Consider the following 8,820-nt stretch of genomic DNA (forward strand, 5'->3'; position numbering starts at 1 on the left):
CTCCATAATCAGAGAAGACGTATCCCCTGACAGTGACCTGAGCACGTAGCCCAGGTGACCGCACTGACAAGCCAGGACCCCTGAGTGTGACAAGTAAACTGCTCGTTGTGTGTGTAGCATTGCTACTGCAGAAAGCCTGCCAGCCTGATATACAGAGACTGGCAACAGAGTGGCTGAGTTACTTCCTGCTTTCAGCTTCACTGGAAGAAAAGACTTAACCCCGGAGTCTCCAGTTCTCAGGACACATAGGAGAGACTTCAGGATCTCAAGCGCTGCTGGTGACTGTACCCATGTTGGAATTAGGTCCCTCCAGTCAGGACCTCCCTGGACTGATAAGTTACAAGAACACTCATTAACCCTTTTGATTCGCTTAACTGTTTACTGTTTGATTTATCCTTATTAACCCCGTTTACTCCCTGCGAGGAGAATCTTACTCCTGTTAATAAATTCCCCTCAACAGTTGGTCTGTCTGTTCCGTGGTGACATACTCAACCCTGCACTCTATTACACCATCATTAACCTTTTATGCAGCATTATTGTATATGGGGCATATTTTAATATGGATCATCTTATGGGGCCATTTTTAACCTTTGTGCAGCATTATATGGAGCATATTTTTAATATGGAGCATCTTATGGGGCCCATCATGAACTTTATGGAGCATTATATGTGTCATATATCTTGTATGGAGCATCTTATGGGGCCCATCATGAACTGTATGGAGCATTATATGGGGCTCCTGATTCAATATGGATATTCAAAAACACTTAACCTACTGATGTCTCAATTAATTTTACTTTTATTGGTATCTATTTTTATTTTTGAAATTTACCAGTAGCTGCTGCATTTCCCACCCTAGGCTTATACTCGAGTCAATATGTTTTCCCAGTTTTTTTGTGGCAAAATTAGGGGCCTCGGCTTATACTCGGGTCGGCTTATACTCGAGTATATATGGTAATCCATTTAAACCCTTCACGACTTGCACCGTACATGTACTGCGCAGGTCGTGTCTCTCCCTTTGATGTGGGCTTTGGCGCGGAGCCCACATCTTCTGGCATATGTCAGCTGTTTTGAACAGCTGACATGTGCCCACAATAGCTGTGGGTGGAATCAAGATCCACCTGTGGCTGTTAACCCATTAAATGCCACTGTCAATCACTGACAGCGGCATTTAATGTGATCGCGCTGCAAGCGTCTCACTAATCCCGCCCATTGGCACCCGTGTCACAACCCGGGGTCTGCAGTAACTCCTTTTGTTGTCATTGCCAGATTGTTATGAGCACTGCCCAGCGGTCGGCGCTCATAGGAAGTGAGCATTTCTACTACACACTGGCAACATGATCATCACCTGTGTGTAGCAGAGGCGATCGGATTATCGCCCATTTTATCAAGACACAAATAGAATTAATCTGATCGATAAATGGCATAGCGCAAAAAAGTCAAAACTCCAGAATTACGCATTTCTGGTCACCATAACATTGCATTAAACTGCAATAACGGGCGATCAAAAGATCGCATCCAAACCAAAATGTCATAGTTAATAGTTAAGGAATTTGCACCTCAGACCATGTGGGGTGTTGTGATTTTGCTTTTTGCTCCCTCTAGTGGTCATTAGTGATTTGACTCTGGAGCGTCTGTCTTTTCCTATATCCTCACCTGGGCCGTTAGTTCAGGGGCGTTGCTATATAAGCTCCCTGGACCTTCAGTTCAATGCCTGGCATCGTTGAAATCAGAGCTAATCTGTTGTGCTCTTGTCCTCTGATCCTGGTTCCTGTTTTTCAAGCTAAGTCTGCTTCTTTGCTTTTTGCTTTTGTTTTGTTTGGTATTTTTGTCCAGCTTGTTCCTATCTGTATCCTGACCTTTGCTGGAAGCTCTAGGGGGCTGGTGTTCTCCCCCCGGACCGTTAGACGGTTCGGGGGTTCTTGAATCTCCAGCGTGGATTTTTATAGGGTTTTTGTTGACCAGATAAGTTATCTTGCTTTATTCTGCTATTAGTCAGCTGGCCTCTCTTTGCTGAACCTGGTTCATTTCTGTGTTTGTCATTTCCTCTTACCTCACCGTTATTATTTGTGGGGGGCTTGTATCTTGCTTTGGGGTCCCTTTCTCTGGAGGCAAGAGAGGTCTTTGTTTTCTTCTCCTAGGGGTAGTTAGATTCTCCGGCTGGCGCGAGTCATCTAGCGATCACCGTAGGCATGATCCCCGGCTACTTCTAGTGTTGGCGTTAGGAGTAGCTATTTGGTCAACCCAGTTACCACAGCCCTATGAGCTGGATTTTTGTATCTTGCAGACTTACACGTTCCTCTGAGACCCTGTCCACTGGGGTCATAACAGTATGCCAGGCCAGTATTAAATGTTTAATGCATTGCAGAAGTGGGATTATAAGAAAGAAAATTTTGAGTTTTTTTTTCCCTCTCTCATTTTTTTTTTTCTTTTCCCCTTTACCTCAGAGTGGCTTAAGCTTGCTGCAGACATGAATGTCCAGACCTTGATTACAAGTGTGGACCAGCTTGCCGCTCGTGTGCAGGGTATACAAGATTATGTTACCAGAAATCCTAGGTCTGAACCCAAGATTCCGATTCCTGAACTGTTTTCAGGAGACCGATTTAAGTTTAGGAATTTCAGGAATAATTGTAAATTATTTTTGTCCCTGAAACCTTGTTCGTCTGGAGACTCTGCTCAACAAGTAAAAATTGTTATTTCATTCTTACGGGGTGACCCTCAGGATTGGGCTTTTTTGTTGGCGCCAGGAGATCCGGCATTGGCTGATATTGATGCGTTTTTTCTGGCGCTCGGTTTACTTTATGAGGAACCCAATCTTGAGATTCAGGCAGAGAAAGCCTTGCTGGCTATGTCTCAGGGCCAGGACGAGGCAGAGGTGTATTGCCAAAAATTTCGGAAATGGTCCGTGCTGACACATTGGAACGAGTGTGCACTGGCCGCTAATTTTAGAAATGGCCTTTCTGAGGCCATTAAGAATGTTATGGTGGGTTTTCCCATTCCCACAGGTCTGAATGATACCATGTCCCTGGCTATTCAAATTGACCGGCGGTTGCGGGAGCGCAAAACCACAAATTCCCTCATGTTGTCTGAACAGACACCTGATGTGATGCAATGTGATAGAAAAACCGCAAATTCCCTCATGGTGTTGTCTGAACGGACACCTGATTTGATGCAATGTGATAGAATCCTGACTAGAAATGAGAGGAAAATTCATAGACGCCGGAATGGCTTGTGCTACTACTGTGGTGATTCTACACATGTTATCTCAGCATGCTCTAAACGTATATCTAAGGTTGTTAGTCCTGTCACCGTTGGTAATTTGCATCCTAAGTTTATTCTGTCTGTAACTTTGATTTGCTCACTGTCATCTTATCCTGTCATGGCGTTTGTAGATTCAGGTGCTGCCCTGAGTCTTATGGATCTCTCATTTGCTAAGCGCTGTGGTTTTATTCTTGAACCATTAGAAAATCCTATCCCTCTTAGGGGTATTGATGCTACGCCATTGGCAGAAAATAAGCCGCAGTATTGGACACAGGTTACCATGTGCATGACTCCTGAACACCGCGAGGTGATACGTTTTCTCGTTCTACATAAAATGCATGATTTGGTTGTTTTGGGGCTGCCATGGTTACAGACCCATAATCCAGTCCTTGACTGGAAGGTTATGTCAGTGTCTAGTTGGGGCTGTCGTGGTATTCATGAGGATTCCCTGCCTGTGTCTATTGCTTCTTCTACGCCTTCGGAAGTTCCGGAGTACTTGTCTGATTATCAGGATGTCTTTAGCGAGTCCAGGTCCAGTGCATTGCCTCCTCAAAGGGAATGTGACTGTGCAATAGATTTGATTCCAGGCAGTAAGTTTCCTAAGGGAAGACTGTTTAATCTGTCGATACCTGAACATACCGCTATGCGTTCATATATCAAGGAGTCTCTGGAGAAAGGACACATCCGTCCGTCTTCTTCCCCTCTTGGTGCGGGATTCTTTTTTGTGGCTAAAAAGGACGGATCTTTGAGGCCTTGTATTGACTATCGGCTTTTAAATAAGATCACTGTCAAATTTCAGTATCCTTTGCCGCTGTTGTCTGACTTGTTTGCCCGGATTAAAGGTGCCAAGTGGTTTACCAAGATAGACCTTCGTGGTGCGTACAACCTTGTGCGCATTAAGCAAGGGGATGAATGGAAAACCGCATTCAATACGCCCGAAGGTCATTTTGAGTACTTGGTGATGCCTTTTGGGCTCTCTAATGCCCCTTCAGTTTTTCAGTCCTTTATGCATGACATTTTCCGGAACTATCTGGATAAATTTCTGATCGTTTATCTGGATGATATTCTGGTTTTTTCTGATAATTGGGACTCGCATGTGGAGCAGGTCAGGATGGTCTTTAAAATTTTCCGTGAAAATTCTTTGTTTGTCAAGGGCTCAAAGTGTCTTTTTGGTGTACAGAAGGTTCCCTTTTTGGGGTTCATTTTTTCCCCTTCTGCTGTGGAGATGGACCCAGTTAAGGTCCGAGCTATTCTTGATTGGACTCAGCCCTCGTCAGTTAAGAGTCTTCAGAAGTTCTTGGGTTTCGCTAACTTCTACCGTCGTTTTATCGCTAACTTTTCTAGCATTGTGAAACCTTTGACGGATATGACCAAGAAGGGCTCCGATGTGGTTAATTGGGCTCCTGCTGCCGTGGAGGCTTTCCAGGAGTTGAAACGTCGGTTTACTTCGGCGCCTGTTTTGTGCCAGCCTGATGTCTCGCTTCCCTTTCAAGTTGAGGTGGATGCTTCAGAGATTGGAGCAGGGGCCGTTTTGTCGCAGAGAGGCCCTGGTTGCTCTGTTATGAGACCTTGCGCCTTTTTCTCTAGGAAGTTTTCGCCTGCGGAGCGAAATTATGATGTGGGCAATCGGGAGTTGTTGGCCATGAAATGGGCATTTGAGGAGTGGCGTAATTGGCTCGAGGGTGCTAAGCATCGTGTGGTGGTCTTGACTGATCACAAAAATCTGATGTATCTCGAGTCTGCTAAACGCCTGAATCCTAGACAGGCCCGCTGGTCATTGTTTTTCTCCCGTTTTGACTTTGTTGTCTCGTATTTACCAGGTTCAAAGAATGTGAAGGCCGATGCTCTTTCCAGGAGCTTTGTGCCTGATGCTCCTGGAGTCGCTGAACCTGTTGGTATTCTTAAGGATGGTATTATCTTGTCAGCTATTTCTCCAGATCTGCGACGTGTGTTGCAGAGATTTCAGGCTGATAGGCCTGATTCTTGTCCACCTGACAGACTGTTTGTGCCTGATAAGTGGACCAGCAGAGTCATTTCCGAGGTTCATTCCTCGGTGTTGGCAGGTCACCCAGGAATTTTTGGCACCAGAGATCTGGTGGCCAGATCCTTTTGGTGGCCTTCCTTGTCTAGGGATGTGCGGTCATTTGTACAGTCCTGTGGGACTTGTGCTCGAGCTAAGCCTTGCTGTTCTCGTGCCAGCGGGTTGCTCTTGCCCTTGCCTGTCCCTAAGAGACCTTGGACACATATCTCCATGGATTTCATTTCTGATCTTCCGGTGTCTCAGGGCATGTCTGTTATCTGGGTGATATGTGATCGCTTCTCCAAGATGGTCCATTTGGTTCCTTTGCCTAAACTGCCTTCCTCTTCCGATCTGGTTCCTGTGTTTTTCCAGAACGTGGTTCGTTTGCACGGCATCCCTGAGAATATTGTGTCAGACAGAGGATCCCAGTTCGTTTCCAGATTCTGGCGATCCTTTTGTAGTAGGATGGGCATTGACTTGTCGTTTTCGTCTGCTTTCCATCCTCAGACTAATGGACAGACGGAGCGAACTAATCAGACTTTGGAGGCTTATTTGAGGTGTTTTGTCTCTGCTGATCAGGACGATTGGGTGACCTTCTTGCCGTTAGCTGAGTTTGCCCTTAATAATCGGGCTAGTTCCGCCACCTTGGTTTCGCCGTTTTTCTGCAACTCTGGTTTCCACCCTCGTTTTTCTTCGGGTCATGTGGAACCTTCTGACTGCCCTGGGGTGGATTCTGTGGTGGATAGGTTGCAGCGGATCTGGAATCTTGTGGTGGACAACTTGAAGTTGTCACAGGAGAGGGCTCAGCGCTTTGCCAACCGCCGCCGCGGTGTGGGTCCCCGACTACGTGTTGGGGATTTGGTGTGGCTTTCTTCCCGCTTTGTTCCTATGAAGGTTTCCTCTCCCAAATTTAAACCTCGTTTTATTGGTCCTTACAAGATATTGGAAATTCTTAATCCTGTGTCCTTTCGCCTGGATCTTCCTGTGTCGTTTGCTATCCACAACGTGTTTCATAGGTCCTTGTTGCGGCGGTACGTTGTGCCTGTGGTTCCTTCTGCTGAGCCTCCTGCTCCGGTGTTGGTTGAGGGCGAGTTGGAGTATGTGGTGGAGAAGATCTTGGATTCTCGTCTCTCCAGGCGGAGGCTTCAGTACCTGGTCAAGTGGAAGGGCTATGGTCAGGAAGATAATTCCTGGGTGGTCGCCTCTGATGTTCATGCGGCCGATTTAGTTCGTGCCTTTCACGCCGCTCATCCTGATCGCCCTGGTGGTCGTGGTGAGGGTTCGGTGACCCCTCACTAAGGGGGGGGGGTACTGTTGTGATTTTGCTTTTTGCTCCCTCTAGTGGTCATTAGTGATTTGACTCTGGAGCGTCTGTCTTTTCCTATATCCTCACCTGGGCCGTTAGTTCAGGGGCGTTGCTATATAAGCTCCCTGGACCTTCAGTTCAATGCCTGGCATCGTTGAAATCAGAGCTAATCTGTTGTGCTCTTGTCCTCTGATCCTGGTTCCTGTTTTTCAAGCTAAGTCTGCTTCTTTGCTTTTGTTTTGTTTGGTATTTTTGTCCAGCTTGTTCCTATCTGTATCCTGACCTTTGCTGGAAGCTCTAGGGGGCTGGTGTTCTCCCCCCGGACCGTTAGACGGTTCGGGGGTTCTTGAATCTCCAGCGTGGATTTTTATAGGGTTTTTGTTGACCAGATAAGTTATCTTGCTTTATTCTGCTATTAGTCAGCTGGCCTCTCTTTGCTGAACCTGGTTCATTTCTGTGTTTGTCATTTCCTCTTACCTCACCGTTATTATTTGTGGGGGGCTTGTATCTTGCTTTGGGGTCCCTTTCTCTGGAGGCAAGAGAGGTCTTTGTTTTCTTCTCCTAGGGGTAGTTAGATTCTCCGGCTGGCGCGAGTCATCTAGCGATCACCGTAGGCATGATCCCCGGCTACTTCTAGTGTTGGCGTTAGGAGTAGCTATTTGGTCAACCCAGTTACCACAGCCCTATGAGCTGGATTTTTGTATCTTGCAGACTTACACGTTCCTCTGAGACCCTGTCCACTGGGGTCATAACAGTGGGGTCATCACAACAGAACCAGACCCCAATCAGAGGACAATAAAACATTCCTTATCCAAGAACTGGTTCAATATTTATGGACATAACTGTTTATTACTCATGGTAATTCTGCTTAATGTCACCTGTCTTATCTATGTTTTTTTTTTTCCTGTGCTGTGTTGTGCATAAATAAGTGATTCTTCAGAATTTGCTTTAGTCTATGCCTGATGAAGAGACCTGTGTAGTCTCGAAAAATTGCAATTTGTTACCATCTTTTCCGTTAGCCATTAAAAGGTATCAACCACTGAGGACTCTCAATTCTAGATATTTTTCTATTACTGTGAGACAGTGTTAGGACTAGCGGAACGCACCAAATAATAATTAGAGAGGATATGAGGTGCATTCGCAGTCCAGCGTCCACCGTGCAGAAAGGACACCTGCTGCTCGGTAATGGCGGATTAGATGGCGGTATAATGAGAATACACACACAGGTTAGCTTCACCTGGTATGAAGGAAGCAAACCCTGTTGCGTCACAGTGCCTCGATACTGCACAGAGAGCACAAGTAAAGAGTCACACAACTCTGTCCCAAGACACGGGGAAAGAGATCCTCTAGACCTCTTACTCTCGACACCGCTACTGTGGTGTCAGGGATAGAATTGAACTAATAATTTACCACACAAGAGTGCGTAGAGCGCGGCTCTGGCGGACACCACTAACCACCCTAACTAGGGTCAGGAGAGCGCACTAAGCGCACGGCGCCGCACTGGCGGTCGCTGCTAAGATGCTGAATTGTGTGCTGGATGTGCAGAGTAGCACTGTCTGGCGCTAGGTAGCTTCCACCATTCGCGAGCAGTCAACACTAGGGATGGGAATGATTCGGAGCTTTCATCCATCGACAGGCACACATCCACACACACATTAGCAAGTTTACACTAGCGCATGGCCATGTGAACCTTTTATAGCAGTAGCGCTCCGGGACCTTCCTGATGGTCCAATAGGAGCTGGAACAGGACCTGAGCATGTGAACCCCCGACCTCCAATGGGAGGTCGTCCCGTGGGCATGCTCAGTATGGGAAAAGCAGTCCCAGAAAGACCTGCTCGCTGCTGATCAGTGCTGGCTACAAAGGCAGAGCCTGGAAAAGCAGCAGTAACCATTCGCACAATATCAGCCACACGCTGGGACCAATGTCTTCGCTGAACAGGCTCCACTGTGGCTGGAGAATGGGAGACCGCAGCGGACACGCTTGAGTCTCCCCCTGTGCAGCCGCGGGAACTCGACACCTAAGGCCGGCGTCACACTCAGCGTAAGACAATACGGTCCGTTTTTTACGGCCGTAATACGGAGAAATGTTCCCAAAATAGTGATCCGTATGTCCTCCGTAGGCAGGGTGTGTCAGCGTATTTTGCGCATGGCATCCTCACAGCAATAATTTCTCGCAGGCTTGCAAAACCGACATCTAATGGATTTATGTGCTCAAATGTCCGTTAAAACATAT

Source organism: Ranitomeya variabilis, chromosome 3 (assembly GCF_051348905.1).
Source record: "Ranitomeya variabilis isolate aRanVar5 chromosome 3, aRanVar5.hap1, whole genome shotgun sequence".
Taxonomy (NCBI): domain Eukaryota; kingdom Metazoa; phylum Chordata; class Amphibia; order Anura; family Dendrobatidae; genus Ranitomeya; species Ranitomeya variabilis.